Genomic DNA, 18,939 nt, shown 5'->3' with positions numbered 1-18,939 from the left:
CATTGCAGTGGCTTCTCTTGTTGCGAAGCACAGGCTCTAGGCGTGCGAGCTTCAGTAGTTGTGGCACGTGGGCTCAGTAGTTGTGGCACGCAGGTTTAGTAGCTGTGGCTCGTGGGCTCTAGAGCGCAGGCTCAGTAGTTGTGGCGCACGGGCTTAGTTGCTCTGCAGCATGTGGGATCTTCCTGGACCAGGTCTCAAACCTGTGTCCCCTGTGCTGGCAGGCGGATTCTTAACCACTGAGCCACCAGGGAAGTCCACTGCTCTATATTCTTAAACATCCATTGGCCTCAAATATAATTTTTGGTGTGGTCAAACCTGTCAGTTTTTTTTTTCTTCTTTTCTTTGGAAACCTCTCAGCCATTGTCATCCTTCTCCAACCTGGCCGGGTGCTCGCCTGCCTGCCCACAGCCATCCTGGGACCTCCCTCTCCTTCATCCTGGAACTCCCTTATCTCTCTCCTTGCTAGGCACCCTGTTCTCTTGACCCTGTGTCTTTTCTTTCCCGCTTCATTCCCTTGTTTGTTTAGCTTTCTGAGAAAGGTTACAGAAGAGGAGAACTTGCACATCTGAAAATGCCTTTATTGTATCCTCACACTTGATTGATGGTTTGGCTGAATATAGAATTCTAGATTAAAAATAATTTTCCTTCACAAGTTTGCAGGCATCTCACATGGTCTTCTGGTTTCTGATGTCACCATTGAGAGGTCTGATGTGCTTATGCCCGGTCTTTGTAGATGCCTGCTTTCCCCTCCTCTGGAAGCTTTCAGGGATGTTCCCTTAACCCCAGCATTCTGCAGGTGCCTGTTCTGGCTCTTTCTCTCTCACCGCGCCGGACACTTGATGGACTGTTTCAACCCAGAGACTTATATTCACCAGTTCTGGAAAGTCTTCTTGTTTTATTGCTTTGATCATCTTCTCTCTACGTACTCTCTTCTTTCTACCAGACCCCTCAATTAGATGTCCATCTCGGGGATTGATCCCCAAACTTTCTTCTCTCTTCTGCTTCTATCCCTTTGCATTGTTTGTTGTCTATTTGTTAGTTTGCTTGTAATTGTTGTTGTTGATCCACTTTCTGGGAGATTTTCTCAACCTTATTTTCTTCATGTTACTGATTTTTTTTCTACTATCATATTTTTCATTTCCAAGAGCTGTTTATTCTTTTCTGATCATTTCTTTTTTTTTTTTTTTTAAATATGGAACGCTTCACGACTTTGCGTGTCATCCTTGCGCAGGGGCCATGCTAATCTTCTCTGTATCGTTCCAATTTTAGTATATGTGCTGCCGAAGTGAGCACTTCTGATCATTTCTTTAAAAAAAATAGCCTCCTATTGTTCTTGTGTCATGGATGTAATAGCTTCTCTCTCTAAGGATATTTTTAGAATTTTAATATTTTTTCCTGCATCATTTCTTCCCTTCCTTCCTTCCTTCCTCTTTCCTCCTTCCTTCCTTCCTTCCTTCCTTCCTTTCTCTCTCTCTCTCTCTCTCTCTCTCTTTCTTTCTTTCTGTTTAATGCAGGGACAGTATACACAGGAGGGCCAGGTGTGGGCAGGGTGAAGGAAGAGAAGACATTAGGAAAAGCTGCAGCAGGGAGCAGCTAAGACCCTACACGTGAGCCTGAGCTGGCAGGGAGGGTTGTTGCCCAAAGCAGCAAGAACTGCGATGCCTCTGCAGGAGGGGTGCCCGGCAGGGGCTGTACCAGTGGGGGCGGGAGACGGACCAGGGCCAGCCTGCAGCCTGGTGCGGAGGGAGCAAGGTAATACATTCTCTGAACTCTCTCTCTTTCTGCATCATTTCTGTGACTTATCTTTCCTTTTACCTCATCCTCAGACGTGGCTTGGCCCCATTACTGATCCTGTCTTTATTTAAAATGTTGATCTTTTGTTCATCATGGATTTTTCTGCATCAATTTAACTAATTTGATTTAAAAATATATGGCATTAAAATATTCTCTTGATGACTGAGTTTGTAGGTGCCGCTTTTTAAATGTTTTTATTTTTAAAAAATTTTATTGGAGTATCGTTGATCTACAATGTTGTGTTAGTTTTAGGTGTACAACATAGGGATTCAGTTATACATATACCTATATTCATTCTTTTTCAGATTCGTTTCCTATATAGGTTATTACAGAATATTGAGTACTATACAGTAGGTCCTTGTTGGTTATCTATTTTATATATAGTAGTGTGTGTATGTTAATCCCAACCTCCTAATTTATCCCTCCCCCCCCACGTTTCCCCTTTGGTCACCATAAACTTGTTTTCGAAATCTGTGAGTCTGTTTCTGTTTTATAAATAAGTTCTTTTTGTTGGTGCCACTTTACATGTTACACCCGAGGTCAGTGCCTCCCTCGCCTCACCCTAATCCCGGCCCTGAAGGGGAGCCATTCACTTCCCATCCTGCCCTGTCTTCTCCATCCTGCAGAATCAAGGAGCCATGGTGGGATGATGGAATAGAGGGCCAGGGCAGGACAGGTACCCCAAGTAAGGGAACACTTGGAAACTCACCCTGTCCCCAACCCCCAGCTTTGCTGGGCTACCGGTTAAAGAACTGGTATTTGCTCTGGGCCAGACACCATGGTCAGAGGGCCATGGTCCTGTCTGTGCAGAGAGGCCGCTGCAGAAGAGAGCCACAGAGACGTGGCCTTCTGGAAGCAATTGTCTGTGGGTGTTCAGAAAGGGCAGTGGGGATCATTAAGAGCCAGTATGGATTCAATAACCCCAGAGCTTAAAAAACAGCTCAAATTCTCGGGCTCCACCCTGGACTGATTGGGTGAGAAACACTGGAGCCTGGGAATTTGTTTCTTTAAAAGTCCCCCCATGTGATCCTGATGGTTCTCTAGGTGTGGGAACTTCTGAGCTGTAACCTTTCAAACCAATTTTAAAATCGGTTGCCAAATTGAACACTGGAAGCTGAGGCTTTCTCAGGCACCACGTGGCTGTACTTGACCACAAGACTTCCACCATCCTGGGGGCTTTGTGGCCCCCTCAGTAGCCACACGTGAAGAGTGCACGTGAAGAAGCAAGGCCACCCTGGCAGGAGGCCCCTCTGACTGCGCTAGGGGTGTCCCCAGCCCTGCCCAGGAGATTGGAGGATCAGACTTCTAGACCAGGCTTCTCCCTTAGCTGGAAGAGAGTTCAGATGTCAGATTAGGAACCGGAAGGCTTCCTTGGCAGGCTGGTTGATAGTTGGCCTCAGGCCAGATGAAACTATTGGGATCATTATAAATCCTGGCACTTCCGTTTAGAATAAGGTGGGAGAGATGTGACTTAGCAGCGGTTCATGAGGAAAACACTTGGGGCTCCTCACTGCCTGTGGGCTGGGATGAGTCAGGAGTGTGGAGTGGCTGCCAAGGACGGAGGTGGGAAAGCCAGCTGTGTTCATGGAAACCCACAGAAACCCACAGAAACCCGGGAACCAGGGCTGGGGCTCTGGGGATCCTGTGGGGTTTTTCTTGTCCTGACCATAGCTGAGGGGTTTGAACCCCCTTTCAAATGGCTTTCTAGAAACCAGAGTAGTCCAAAATGGTTGAAGGAGCTTGGGGTATTTAACCTGGTATAGAGAAGCTTCTAGATGTGGCTGCTTTCTAATAGCTGCAGGGCTGTGACTGGGGCAGAGGGAATAGACTATTTTCCTCCATAGCTCATATCCCTTCCTGTCCTGAATTATCTATTTATTTGTTTTTATTGCCTGTCTTCCCCTGAAACCGAGGCACCATGAGACCCAAGACTGTCTTATCACTCTGTAGCCAGTGCCTGGTGCATGATGGGTGTTCCTCTTTTGAAGGAACAAAGGAAGTAGGGATTTCCCCATCTCCAGAGGCCTTGAAACACAGGGTTGTTGAAGAGAAGAGGTTGTGCCTGGGGTGAGTTGTTGGACTTAGTGGCCTCAAAGGACCAAACTCTACTGACTCCCGGGTTCTCACACACGTAAGAGAATGTCAGTGCTTATACATGCCATAGATGCTGGAACGTGTGCGCACACACTGCAGCCCGGGGGTGGGGTGTCTCGTGCCAGAATCCTCAGAGGGGCCTGTGCTCCATTCCTACCCCGCCTTGAACCCATTAGGCCTTGCACTGAGCTGCACTCAATGGGGGATGGTGACGATCGCCCCCTTCAGCACAGCCAGACCTCCACACCACCTGGGCTGCGCGCTCACCCTACCCTGGATGGTGGGCCCTCTTGGTCCCTGCACGTGCCCCGGGAAGGGGCCCAGAGACAACTGCTTCTCCCGTGTCTCTGGTCAGCGTCTCTGAGAGCTGGGGTCTCTCTGGCCGAAGGAAACCCCGATCTTGGCAGCAGAGGGCTGAGCAAGAGGGAAGTGGAAGGAAGGGGACATTTCAGCAAGTTTGATTTGGTCTGTTTCATAAAGTTTTCTTGGCTTTCAACTGTTTATCCATATCACAGTCTAATCTATGCCAGCAGGAACCAGGCTTTAGTTCCCCCTGCTCTGGGGCCGTTATCGAGGGGCTTAGGTCCTGGCAGGTGGGCTGCCATCCCCTTTGCCTCTCCCCCGCCCCCGCCCACCCCGGAGCCCCATCATCTTCCTTCATTGTTCCTCAGTCTACCCTCCTGGCCCCAGCTTCCCTTCTGGCCCGGCTCCCTCACCTCAGCCCCTCTGCCCAGCCCCCATCCCAGGCCTTCTCTGGCCCAGCCCCCTCTGACCATCTTCCCTTCTCCCCCCTCTGGCCCAACCCCATCTTCCTAGTCCCTTCTGCCCGGCACTTCCTCCTGGCGACCTCACCACAGTGCTCCTTCCAACTCAGACGCTCTTGCTTTGGAGGCCTTAAGGCATCCAGCCTGAGCTCCCAGGATGAGCTGGCAGCTCCAAGGCCCCTGGTCAGAGCCATCTCCTTGGATGTTATTCCCATGCTCACTCTACAACCACATCCCTGTGGAAATAGGATTCTTGTCCGGACTTGAGCTTTCCAGAGATTTTTCCACCAAGACCAATCCTGAGTTCCTGGGGACACTGGAAACTTTGTGGGCGAGGGAGGGATTGGGGAGAGCCATAGTGCTAAGTCAGAAATCCGGGAAGAACCACAATTTATTCTCCAAGAGGCTGAAGGGGGATGTCGTCAAGCCTGGGGATTTCCAAATCCAAATTAAAGGTTTTCTTGGTTCTGTGGTTCATGTCTGGGTCACAGTTTGGGAGGAACCAAGTTTAAGAGCAGTCAGATTTGGAGGTTCCCCCTGTAATAGAACAGGGTCACACACCTAATAGAAAATTCTGACTCCCCTCCTCTTACCCCAGTCTTCCTCCTGGCCCAGCTTCCCTGAATTCCTCTCCTCTCTGGCCCGAGCAGAACTTCCCAGCTCATGCAACCGCCACGGCAGGCCCAGGGATGCTGAGGGACCACACGGTGGGGTAGGGACCACATCATCCAAGACAGTTGGGCAGCAAGAGGAACAAGTGAGTGCAATACCCTCGTGGTTTCTACACCCTCCCAAAGGAGGCAGTTCCCAAAAGGAGACCTTCAGAAGGGCCTAGGGGAGACGGGACAGACAGACTTGTAGCCTTGACACGTGAAGAGCCCCAGGCGCTGCTCATGGAAGAACCCGGCCGTGCCAGTGCTGGCGCTGAGGGGAAAGCATGAGGTGAGCAGGCTCTTAGGGGAAGACTCCTGGGGGTTGAGGGTGAGATGGGTGGAGGGAAAGTCGTGAGCTGAATTCTGAAGTGACAGACGATAAGAGATTTTGTGAGAAGAATGGGTGTCCAGGGAGGTGCGAGGTGGAGTCCAGACGTCCAGTCTTCAGCGCTGTGGAAAGAGTCCCGCAGTCTTGGCCTTCCATGTGGCACTACCAGCTGCTGACCTTGGGCTGGACACTTAAACCCTCAGTTAATGAACCTGGCGTTTCAAGCCCCTACTAGCTTCAGATTTCCCAAATAGGGGAGGGTAGGTACTGATCTTCCTGGGTTGAGACTCATAGCAAAATGCGCGGCACGGGATGGGTTCTCAGTCCCGGGGGTCTCCCTTGCCCGGCTCGGTAAGAGTGCCACAGCGCCCTCTGCTGGCTGCTCAGGCCCAGGCGGTCTGTCTCCCACACAGGACCCTTTTGTTGACCCTTTTCCTTGCGCAGGCTGGTTGTTTGGTTGGTTGGTTGGTTTTCTTTCTTGTTGAGGTGAGATTCACGTAACAAAAAATTAACCATTTGAAAGTGAAGTGCATTTAATATACCCACAATGTTGTGCAACCATCACCTCTATCTAGTTCCAAAACATTTTCACCACCTCAAGAGGAAATCTTGGACCTTTTAGGCCGTTGCTCCCCGTCCCTCATCCCCTTCAGTCCCCGGTTATCACCAATCTGTGTTCTATTTCTATGAATTTACCTGTTCTGGATAGTTCATATATAAATGAAATATCATATATGATCTTTTGTGTCTGGTTTCTTTCACCTGGCATAATGTTTTCAAGGCTCATCCATTTTATGGCTGAATAATATTTTCCATTATACGGATATACCACAGCTTTGTTCATCTATTCATTTGTTGATAGACATCTGAGTTTCTTCCTGTTGGTTCTTGTGAATAGTGCTACTGTGAACATGTATATGTGTATATGTTTGAGTACATATTTTCAGCTCTTTGGGGTATACCTAGGAGTGGAATTGCTGAGTCATAGGGTAATTCTATGTTTAACCCTGAGGAACTGCCAAACTGTTTTCCACAGTGACTGAACCATATTACATTCCCACCAGCAATGTATGAGGGTTCCCATTTTGCCACATCTTTGCCAACACTTGTTATTTTCCTTTTTTTTTTTTTTTTAATTATAGCATCCTGGTGGATGTGAGCTGGTATCTCATTATGGTTTTGCTTTGTGTTTCCCTAATCACTAATGATGTTGAGCATCTTTTCATGTGCTTGTCGGCCATTTGTATATCTTCTTTGGAGAAATGTCTACTTAAGTCCTTTGCCCATTTAAAAAATTGGACTGTTTGTCTTGGGAAAATTTCTTTCTTTCTTTTTTTTTATAATTTTTTTTCCCTTATTTTTTTGCCTGAGTCGGGTCTTCGTTGCAGCACACGGGATCTTTCTCCGTTGAGGCATGCGGGATCTTCGTTGCGGCGCTCGGGCTTCTCCCTAGTGGTGGTGCGTGGGTTTAGTTGCCCCGCAGCATGTGGGATCTTAGTTCCCGACCAGGGATTGAACCCGCATCCCCTGCATTGGAAGGTGGATTCTTTACCACTGGACCACCAGGGAAGTCCTGGGAAATTTTCTTTTCTTTCTTTTTTTTTTTAAATTTTTTGCCCACACCATGCTGCTTGCAGGATCTTAGTTCCCCGACCAGGTGTCAAACACGTGCCTCCTTGCAGTGGAAGCATGGAGTCCTAACTACTAGACCCCCAGGGAATTCCCTTGTCTTGGGAAAATTTCTTAACCCCTCTGAGCTCATTTCTTCATTGTCAAATGGCGATGCTATATTGCCCAAGTGTACTTGCAAAGGTGTCATACAGTAATCTACATAAAGGCACCCAGTGTTGGAAATGATTAACATTAGCTGACTCTGAATTAGGCTCTGGTCAAGGTGACCAACCATCTTGGTTTTCCCAGGATGGTCCTGATTTTGGCACTGAAGCCCTCAGTCTCAGGTACATCGGGACAGTTGGTTATCTTACTCTGGTCCCAATACGGTAGATAGTGTGTATCTTTGCCATATCATCACTCTAAACCTCAGTTTCCTCATCTGTAAGGTGGGACTGAGAATGCCTCATAGAGTTGTTATAAAAATCGGTTGAGCTAATTGGTTGAAAAGTTAACCAGAAAGGTCTCGGAAAAAAGGGTAGTGTTTTTTCCCCCAGATCTTAGCTGGAAGTACAAAAATGGGATCCCAGCAACAAAAGAGGATTTCCTGGCCTTGAAGCTTCAGGGGCTACCCTTCATATCCTCACGACTCCTCAACGTATGGTGGGAGCTTGTTAGAAATGCAGGTCAGGCCCCTCAGACCTGCAGCATCAGAATCTAATTCCCAGGTGATTTGTACGCACATTAAAGTTTGAGAAGTTCTGCTTTATATCAGAGGCTTTGAAGCAGGGCCAATAATCCGGGATATGGAAAGTGTATCAACAAATTTATCACAGTAGTGTTTAAAAATAGAAAAATAGAGCATAAAAACTGGCAACTAGGGGCTTCCCTGGTGGCGCAGTGGTTGAGAGTCTGCCTGCCAATGCAGGGGACACGGGTTCGAGCCCTGGTCTGGGAAGATCCCACATGCCGCGGAGCAGCTGGGCCCGTGAGCCACAATTACTGAGCCTGCGTGTCTGGAGCCTGTGCTCCGCAACAAGAGAGGCCGCAATAGTGAGAGGCCGGCACACCGCGATGAAGAGTGGCTCCCACTTGCCGCAACTAGAGAAAGCCCTCGCACAGAAACGAAGACCCAACACAGCCAAAAATAAATAAATGGATCATCACATTTAAAAAACAAAACAAAACAAAACAAAAAGATTCCTTTGGGGAGGTTTAAAAACAAAAAAAACAAAAAAAAAACTGGAAACTACCTAAGTGTCCAACAGTAAGGAAAAAGTTAACAAAATTGTGGGTTTTCTTCTGAGTAGATGGCCATGACACCTTTACAAATGATGGTTAAAAGACCATGTTCAACATCAAAAACCGCCTCAGATATCATGAAACATGACAGGAGCAGTCCACACAACTGGATAGTCAGCAGGATTATAACCACGTGAAATTACATTCATATGAAAAAGACTAGAAGGAAATATGGCAGGACAGGACGAGGTGAGAGATGGGGGAGGCCTGTTTTTGTTTTTCCTTATTTCCTAATTCTCTGTGGTTATATGATATATATTGATGCTATCAAAATCTCTGGTTGACTGATATCCTCCAAAAGCCCACACGTAGAATCAGTGTCAGGATAAGATGCTTCTTTCATTTCCATGAAGCGTGAGGGGTATTAAAAAATGCTTTGTCTAGAAAGCCAGCTCACACCCTTTTTCCAAGCCTGGTCCAAATCCCCACTTCCAGGACCTTCTCAGGTCAGCCTCACCCACCCTGACACCTCTTTACCCCAGGCCCTCAGCACCATGCAAATACCCCTTTGTCTAGGCTGGGTCCCTCACTTCCCGGGTTAGTCCAGGGGACCTGTTTTCTGCACTTCTGTGATGACAAGTGTTCCAGGTGGTTTATTTCAGCCTGAGGCTTAAATACCTCCAGAGGGCAGATGGAGGTCATTATGTGGATGCATGAGGTAAGGGAACTAAAGGAGCCCTCCTTGAGCACTGGCCTCACTCTGTGGCCTTATATTTCATCCACCCAACTACCCCAGGAGGCAGGTGTTTCTAATACTATCCGGGAACAGAGAGGTGAAGTGCTTGCCCAAGGTTGCACAGCTAGTGAGTGGCAGAGCCAGGACAAGAACCCAGGTCTTTCTGTCCTTGGAGTCCTCAGAAACAAAAATGAGTGATGGCGTTGGTCCAGACAGAGGGTGCTTCTTAACCAGCGCTCTTCAAGCTTTACTGTGCAAAATAATCCCCTGGGAAGCTTGTTCCGATGCGGATTTTGATCCAGCAGGTTTGGGGTTGGGCCCTGGATTCTGCATTTCTACTGAGCTCCCAGGTGATGCTGATACTGCTGGTCCCTGGGCCAGACTTTGAGTAGCAGGGATCTAGGAAACATTCCTATTGGCCTTGTGAAGCCTCCTAGAACGGTGGAGGCAGGGAATAGGATGCCCGTTCCTCCAGTAATCCCCTCAGCATGTCCTGGGTTGGATTCAGCTGCCTGGCATGCCATCCTAACCAGCATGGCCGGCCAGACATCTCCAATAGGCCCTGCAGGTTGCCCTTGGTTGCTTGCCCTGGCATTTCCACTTGCCAGTTGGCTGGCAGGTGATGGGCTGATGGTGACAGCTTAGCCAGAGTGTCTGTCTAGAAACATCTTGAGCCCAGCCAAGGTAAATGCTGCCCTGCTGTCAGAAATGAAGTGCCTGGCAGGCTCCGGGCATGAATAATTGAGGCAGAAAAGACATTGTAACAGCAGGTGCTGAAGAGGGGGCTGGGGATGGTTTTGAGGAGGCAGCCTCCACAGTCAAGACCTTTCCTGGAAAGGTCCAACAGAATCATCCTAATAGCTCCCACTTTTCAAACACCTACTGCGGACCAGGCACTGGGCTAAGAGCTTTATGTTGTTATGTTTTGTCTAATCCTTTCAAGAGCTCTGCAAGAAAGGTTACTGATGAGGGAACTGATGCTCAGAGAGGAGAGGGATGTTTTGCACAAACTATTATGCAGTGGAGCTAGTTTTTGAACTTGGGTCTGCTAACTCCACAGCCCCTGCCCTTGATCCTAAAGCGGTGGTTTTCAAGTTGCACTCCACGGAACCCTAAGGGTTCCCAGAGGTGCTCCATGGGCTGCTGTAGGATGGAGGGTGGTGGGGAAGGAAGTAGCACAGCAGGCTGGGCTCCAGGCCCTTCTCTTTCCTTCCCACAGAGTGGCCTTACTTTGATGTAATTTATGTATTGCACCTCCATGGAAGTTTAATTGGAAGAAAGGATTTCATGGTCAAAAATGTTTGAAAGCCACACCATGCTGCCTCCCAAAATGAATGTGGTTTATCGACTGGGGTTTCTTGCAGGCATTTCAGGGAAACATAGTTCCCTTTGTCGGACTTGCCAAATGGTCTGGCTCGTGCTAAGCTCCCTGACCCTCTGTAATGTCAGGTCACCCCATCTCAGCTTCTAGCCTCCAGTCCACAGTGCCTGGAGGGCTGCCCTCTGGGTTATCAGGACTGCCCCACAGACAGCAGGTCAAATGCAGTGGCATCTGTGAATTGGGTGAATTCCTCAGGCAAGTTCACTGCCAGGCACGGCCTCTAAATCCTTTTCAAGAGACATATCTATATGGAATATGTGAAGAAGTCTTCGTATTGACTGGGCTTAGGATACAGATTCAGCTGTTGTAAAAAAATGCCCAACTGACAAGGTACTTAGACATGAAGGAGGTTTATTCTTCTCTCACATGTAATAGTGTGAGCATAAGTAAGCAGGAGTTGATGTAGTGTCTCTATGGTGTTAGGGAGCCAGCTTCCCTCTTCAACATGTGCCTCGCATGTTGGGGTCCAAAATGGCTGTTTCTGCTCCCACCATCACATCTGCGTCCCAACCAATGAGAACTGGGCAAGGTGAGAGTCCCCCAGTTCCTACTGAGGACAGTCATTCTGCTCATCTTCCACTGGCCAGACATAGTCATGTCTCCTAGCTGTAAGGAGGGCTGGGAAACGTAGTCTAGCTCGGTGCCCACGTGCCTAACTAAAGCTGGAAGATTCTGCTACTAAAGGAAGAAGGGGAGAGTGGTTATCGGGAGACAGTTATCAGTCTCTGCTGTGTGTGGACTTCGCCTTCAAAACTGCGGGTGCCAGTAGCAGCATGATCAGAGACCTGCAGTGGCAGACGGGAAGCACCCCCAAGCACCCCCTTGGTGGTGAATTCCAAGCCACCACCAAGTCAAGAAGCCAGTGGTGATTGACTTTGCAGAAGAAAAAACATGGTGGCCAGTGTGTTGCCAGGGAAAAACTCTTCCAGAAATTTGGTTTCTCATTTCTCTCTTCCCATGCAGATTCTCACTGTCTGTGCTGGTGAAGGACTATCTGTGGTATCCCTGGAGGTACTTCCTCTGATCACCCCGTGAGAAACACTCATTAGGGCTCTTTTGGTTCCAAGGAGCCATTCCAACTGTCTCAGGGGAAAGATTTATAGAGAGGGTGCAGAGACCTGTCACAGGATCGAAGGGCTGGAGATGAAGGACAGCCTGACCTCAGGGACCTGGAAAGCTGTCAGGAACCAGGGTTGCTTTCTCTGTCTTTCGACACCCTCCTCAATTCTGTCTCTTTTTTACTTACCCAGCATTTATTTATTTATTTATTATAAATTTATTTATTTATTTTTGGCTGCGTTGGGTCTTTTCAAAAATTATTAATTAATTAATTTATTTTTGGCTGCATTGGGTCTTCCTTGCTGCGCGTGGGCTTTCTCTAGTTGCAGCAAGCGAGGGGGCTGCTCTTTGTTGGGGTGCGTGGGCTTCTCATTGCGGTGGCTTCTCTTGTTGCGGAGCACAGGCTCTAGGCACGCAGGCTTCAGTAGTTGTGGCTTGTGGGCTCTAGAGTGCAGGCTTAGTAGTTGTAGCGCATGGGCTTAGTTGCTCCATGGTATGTGGGATCTTCCCCGACCAGGGCTCGAACCCATGTCCCCTGTATTGGCAGGCAGATTTTTAACCACTGCACCACCAGGGAAGTCCCCAGCATATATTTATTGAAGCCGGATGTGAGGGCTGGCTTCCTTCTCCTTTCTGTGGACCAGCAGTCACACTTAGGACAAGGCCCTGATGACACCAGAGGCCCCGTGTTCCACACTTGCTGCCCTGCTGGACTCTCAGTCACACGATCGAGTACTCTTCCTCCGAGCAGGTGGAGCCAGGGTTTCCTTCCATGGCCTGAAAGCATCTCCCGTGTTAGCTTCACTTCCTCGGAGAAGTGAAGCTAACACTTCCTCCTTCTTCCTCCTCCTTCCCTCCCTCCCTCCTTCCTTCCTTCCTCCTTTGACAGAGAACTGTTTTTCTTTCCCCTTCCCTGCATCCCAAACTCCTCCTACTCTGCCCCTCTCGGGACAGGAATACAGCGCAACTGACATGCTTCAAGTCTCAACTGTAGCAATTCAGGTCTTCTGACTGGAAGGACCTCCTAAGGGGATGATACGAGCATTTCAGGAAAAGAAGACAGGGCGTTGGAGGTGCATTCCTTTGGGCAGGATGTCCCAGCTATGGGAATGATTTCCACGGACTTGGATTCCCAGAGGAGGCAGCTGCTTCCTTCACACATGGCTTTTGTGTCACCTGCCATCAGTGATGGGGGAGGATGCTGTCCTTATTGGCGTCACACTGCACATTCTCAGCTCAGTCTCTGGCACCATCAGCCGTGGGGTCCTGGTGATTGAACTCATTCAACAGCAGATCCCTAACACGTACCATGTGCCAGGTGCCAGCCCTGTGCTGGGAAGGTGCTAGGGGTGAGGAGAGGATTGGGACACGGTCCCTGAACTCTGTGCTCCAGAAAGGCTCCACTCTGGTTCTTCTGATGTGAGACATTTTAACTAATCACTAATAAGCAGCCCAAGTCGCCTTCCAGTGGGGCAGTCACTGAAAGACCCGAGAAACAGTGGACAGAGGAAAAGTCACTGCCTTTGAGTGAGACTGACCTGGTTTCAGAGAGTTATGTGGGCCTCAGTTTCCCCACTTATAAAATGGGACTAATTTTAGCACTCATCTCCCAGGGTTGTCACGCACAACCGTCGCAGATCTGCAAAGGCCAGCTTCCCTTCTCTTTCCTCCCATTTTCCCAAGCACCTCACCACCCCCCCAACCCCTGAGGGCTTCGTTCTTGGCTCTGCCCAGGAGTGACCCCAGCTCCAAGTTGTCCCCTCCTCTGTAAGCTGCAGTTTGGCCTCACCCATCACCATGGAGCCTCCGTAGGCCGGGGCTTGGAATAGATACCGCTCCCGGCTTCACTGTCCTGGGGATAATCAGAGTCACCCCGTGCCAGGAGAGGTGGTCTGTTGGGGCCTGCTGGGGACCTGTGGCCAGTTCTGCATGGCGCTGCCCTCTGAGGCAGTCCTTCCCCTGGCAGGCCAGCTGCACCTGGCACTTTTGAGGCCAGAAGCAGAGCCTCAGCCTCGCCCACCTGGCCTGAGCAGGGGACCCACAGGTACGGAGGCCCGTACTCACCCGGGGATCTGCTGACACTTTGGAGAGAGCGTGTGCCTGGGAGTTAAGAGGCAGCAGCTCTTTTAGTTTCTGACTCTCCTTGAGTCAACACGGTTGCAGACTTTTTGTCAGTTAAGAGGCGCCATTGGAGGGCTCCTTGGGAACCCAAAGAATGAGACAGGTCTGTCCCAGGATCCCCCAACAGCACACAGCCTGGCTCCTCAGCGGAGCGGCACCGGCTGGGGCGGTGGACTGTTTGTCCTTCAGGGACCAAGGACTCAGAGCAACGGGCTAAACGTCCCCAGTCACCCCACCCTTTGCCTCTTAGATGAGGCAGCAAGAGACGTGTTAACGTCTGTTTGGGCTTCACAACTGCAGAGCGTGGCTTCTGTGCAGGGGCCCTCATTTCCAGCGCTTGGAGGTTTGGTGAACGCTCTGACCAGGTGCGTCCCACGAATCAGGTGATGGAAACAGGACCCCTTTCCAAGCCTCCAAGCAGCAGTTTTAAGCATAGGCCTCTCAGGTTCCTAGGTGGGAGCTGTACTGACTCCCACTGTACCTGACAGTACGTGTTCCCCATGAGCTGCTGTCCTGCTTTGTTTGGTAATACCGTCCCATCCTGGTCACTAGAATGCATGGTGGTAGCAATAAAACAAAGGCTGAGAAGGCTTTCAACAAACTGTGCTTTGAATGGTCCTTCTCTGAAACTATGAATGGTCATTCATTTATTATCATTTAAACACCATAGGTAAAAGCTGACCTTACCCGTGGGGAAGTTATGGTCTTACAGGAAAGGCAAGTGTGGAGATAACAAATCTAAAAGTCAAGTCAAGGGAATTCCCTGGCAGTCCAGTGGTTAGGACTCTGCGCTTTCACTGCCGAGGGCCTGGGTTCAATCCCTGGTTGGGGAATCAAGATCCCACAAGCTGCACAGCGCAGCCAAAAAAAAAAAAAAAAAGTCAAGTCAGTCATCACAAGTGTACAACACATTGAGAGGGAGAAGCCTGAGGTGCAATGAGAGTGTAACGGGGGCATCAGGAAAGTACTCCTGAAGAAGTGACCACTGAGCTGAGGTCTGAAGGACAGAGAGGAGTCAGCTTCTGAACTGAATGAGAAAGAGGTTTGGAGATACAGGAAGTACCAAGGTCCTGAGACAGACAAGCACTTGGTGATTTCAGGAACTGAGAGAAGCCCAACGGGTCTGGAGCATGGAGAGCAAGGGGGAAGTTAGAGGTGGTGGGTTGGGGCCAGACTACCATGCATCAGGAAGAATTCATGTTTGCGTATAATAGAGTGCTGAATCCGAGGACTTAATAAGCATCCCTCCAGGGACCCAGGTTCTGTCTAACTCTCCACTCCACTAGCCTTAGGATGGGGCTCTTGTCCTTATGCTCACAAGATGGCTGTTGAAGCTGCAGTCATCACATCTGCATTCCAGGCAGGAATAAGGTGAAGGGCAAAGGCAAGAGGGACAAGCAGTCAAATTTGCTTGCTACAAAATCAATGTGCTATTAATAAAAAAGAGGGGTAATGAATATTGGATAGGCAGTGTCTAGAGTTTGCCCCACAGGGCCTTGTAGGTCATGGTGAGGAGTGTGGCCTTCAATTTGAGTACAGCTGGGAAGCCGCAGAATGTTCTAAACATGGTGGTGACGTGGAAGGGGAGACATTCAGGGTTGCCCCACTTGAGGCAGAGCAACACACACCTCTGTATTAGCCTCCTAGGGCTGCCATAACAAAATGTCACAAACTTGGTGGCTTAAAACAGTAGAAATTTATTGTCTCACAGTTTTGGAGGCCAGAAGTCTGAATCAAGGTGTCAGCAAGGCCACGCTCACTCTGAAGGCTAGGGAAGAATCCTTCCTTGACTATTCCTAGTTTCTGGTGGCCCCTGGCAATCCTTGGTGTTTCATGGTTTGTAAATTGCATCACTCCAATCGCTGCCTCTATTGTCACATGGCCTTCTTCCCTGTTGTCCCCTCTGTGTCTCTGTATCTAAATCTCCCTCTCCTTTCGTTTATTAGAACACCTGTAGTTGGATTTAGGGCCCACCCTAATCCAGTATGACCGCATCTTAATTACATTTGCAAAGACTCTATTTCCATATAAGGTCACATTCAAGGTACCGGGGTTAGGACTTGAACATAGCTTTATGCAGGACACAGTTAAACCTTCTGTGCGTTCAAAAGGACTAGAGTGCCACCTAGACGCTGCTTTGCTCTGTTGGTCACTCATGTGTCCCCCCCGCCCCCCCACAAGGTCATAATAAGACAGCCTAGGAATTAGAGAGGCAGGTTTACTTACAAAATTTTGACTGTGCCAGGCACTGGTCCCTCTTTCTTCTCCTATAAAAGGACAAAACGAAGGTTCTGGGCTCCTAGAACAGGCCTCGCCTCACCTTGGCAAACACTTCTCAGGCATCAAGGATTCAGGGACCTTGAGCCATGGGTGCAGAGGTGATCTTGCCTGTCCCTATGTGTCACAGGCTCAGAGTTGGGGGTTGGGGGTGGCCGTGGGAGTAGACATTTAAATGACGGGCTGAATAGCATCTAAACTTGGTTTCCTTTCTTCAGGCAAAATTTTAGGCTAACGGATGCCCTTTAATAAACCACTCCTTTGTTGGAGCTAGTGGAGAGAAGAGTTGAGCTGTAGTCATGGCTGTGGCAAGTGGTTGCAGCTGAACCTAAACTGGCTTCAGCGCTGGAGTCCTGCAGACTGTCAGATGCACAGTGTTGGTCAGGGCGCCCTGTTGTTCTTGCTTTGAGGTGGAATAAAAACCGCTCACCATGTGACTCCCAGGAAGTAGGCTGGGGGCCCTCAGACTCTTCTCTTGGGCACCTTTGTTCACATGTCTTTGCATGAGTTTGTGTGCAAGGGGCTTTGTTTCTTGGCTGGTGATTTTTTCTTTTTTTAATTGAAGTACAGTTGATTTACAAGGTTGTGTTAATTTCTGCTGTGCAGCAAAGTGATTCAGTTATTCATATATGTACATTCTTTTTTATATTCTTTTCCATTACGGTTTATCTCAGGATATTGAATAGAGTTTCCTGTGCTATACAGTAGGACCTTGTTGTTTATCCATTCTATATATAATAGTTTGTATCTGCTAATCACAAACTCCCAGTGCATCCCTCCCACACCTCCCCTCCCCCTTGGCAACCACAAGTCTGTTCTCTATGTCTGTGAGTCTGTTTCTGTTTTGTAGACGGGTTCATTTGTGTCATATTTTAGATTCCATATATTAGTGATATAATATGGTATTTGTCTTTCTCTTTTTTTAAAATATACTTATTTATTTTTGGCTGCGTTGGGTCTTCACTGCTGTGCGCTGGCTTTCTCTAGTTGCGACGAGCGGGGGCTACTCTTCGTTGCAGTGCGCGGGCTTCTCATTGCAGTGGCTTCCCTTGTTGGGGAGCACAGACTCTAGGTGCGCGGGCTCAGTAGTTGTGGCTCGTGGGCTTTGTTGCTCCGTGGCATGTGGGATCTTCCCGGACCAGGGCTCGAACCCGTGTTCCCTGCATTGGCAGGCAGATTTTTAACCACTGCGCCACCAGGGAAGCCCTGTCTTTCTCTTTCTGACTTACTTCACTTGGTATGATAATCTCTAGTTGCATCCATGTTGCTGCAAATGGCATTATTTCATGCTTTTTTATGGCTGAGTAGTATTCCATTGTATATATGTACCACATCTTTATCCATTCATCTGTCGATGGACATTTAGGTTGTTTCCATGTCTTGGCTATTGTGAATAGTGCTGCTATGAACATAAGGGTGCGTGTATCTTTTTGAAGTATAGTTTTGTCTGGATATATGCCCAGGAATGGGATTGCTGGATCATATGGTAATTCTGGTTTTAGTTTTCTGAGGGACCTCCATACTGTTTTCCATAGTGGTGGCAGGTAATTTTTTTGGTTGTTTTTTTTTTTTTTCCGTCAAGGTGGGGACCCCAGCAGAGATGGATGGAGATAGGAGAGATGGATACCCAGGGAGAAAAGACGTGGCATCTGGTCTCTTGAGGGGTGGGGGAGAAGCAGAAGCTGAAGGGACTGCTTTCCAGAGGGAAGCTGTGAGCTCAGGGCATAAGCACAGCTTCCCCGGTGCCCATGGGCAAAGTGGGGGGCAGCGGTTCCTCCTCTGGGCATCTTCTGGGACCCCAGGGTAAATGACAGTGACAGCAATGGGAGGCAGCATCCTTGGCATGGGCACCCCAGAGGTGGTAGCATCAGGGTGACCCCCTCAGGTGGCTTCATGAGTAAAATCAGAAAGCCAACAAGCATGGGCCCATATGACATTCACAAACTGTACCCATGAGTCAGCCCTTGAGGACTTCTGTGAACGGTGGAGGTCCTCATTGGGCAAGTTGGGGGAGAAGATCAATAAGAAGGTGATGTTTAAGCTGTGCACTGAAGAAGTAGGAATCTGCCAGGGGGAGAAAGCGAGGTCATTCTAGGCAGGAGGACCAGTGTGTGCAAAGGCATGAGTGACCACTGGTGGCCTCAGACTGTCGGGGAGTCAGTCTGGTGAGTGGGTGCACCAGGGTGCACAGGCGAAGGAGAGAGGGAGAGAGAAGTGAAGCTAGAGAGAAGGTGGGGCTGGCTCACGGTGAGACCTCGTATGTGAGGCTGCAGTTTGGATTTTGTCTCGAGGGCAGTGGGAGCCCCCGATGGCTTGTGAGCAGAGGCCTGTGGCCTCGTATGTGTTTTAGATTTGTTTAGATTTGTTTGACGTCCGTGCTAAGGATGGGTGGAGGGGCCGGCAGTCTAGAGTCTGGAGGGGAGGAACCAGGCAGTGGCAGTGGGAAATCTACCCCCAACCCCATGTTTCTCCTGCTCATCTTCCCCCCAGCCCTGCCCCGACCCCAGGTCCCCAGAGTGTGTCACTTGTCAGGAGAGCAGAGTCTGTCTCCGGGCGGGTGGAGAGAGCAGGCATCCCTCGGCCCTGCTCATGCTGGGCCCAGGGCAAGGGCTGGCTGGGCAGCTGGCAGCTTGGCAGGGAGAACATGGTCGGCTCTGCTGTGTCTGCGGCCACTGCTGCCGGACAGCCCGATTAATGACCCGCGACGCCCAGGGCTCCGCACGAGTCAGCGGCTCCATTTCTGTGGCAGCGGCCAAGTGGACCTGCCCACTCTGCCTCTTCTCCTCCTACGGCTGGTGGCTGGTGCTCCCAGATGGGCTGAAATGTTTTGACATTGCCTCCTCCCCGGGCTCTTCCACACTTTCTGCTGACCATTTCCA

The 18,939-nt window shown here is 49.5% G+C and overlaps 1 protein-coding gene and 1 non-coding gene across 4 annotated transcripts in view; one reads left to right on the top strand and one right to left on the bottom strand.

Moving 5' to 3' along the window:
* Nucleotides 1-18,939, top strand: part of PLXDC1 (plexin domain containing 1) — a 62,131-nt gene that overhangs the window by 9,534 nt on the left and 33,658 nt on the right. The gene's annotated exons all lie outside the window — the stretch shown is intronic.
* LOC118887617 lies at nt 1,187-1,293 on the bottom strand. The gene has a single exon (XR_005018092.1). It is a non-coding gene; the product is annotated as a U6 spliceosomal RNA (small nuclear RNA).

This window comes from Balaenoptera musculus, chromosome 20 (genome assembly GCF_009873245.2).
Source record: "Balaenoptera musculus isolate JJ_BM4_2016_0621 chromosome 20, mBalMus1.pri.v3, whole genome shotgun sequence".
Lineage (NCBI taxonomy): Eukaryota > Metazoa > Chordata > Mammalia > Artiodactyla > Balaenopteridae > Balaenoptera > Balaenoptera musculus.
The sequence above is the reverse complement of the archived record's forward strand: the minus strand, read 5'-3'. Positions and strand labels throughout refer to the sequence as shown.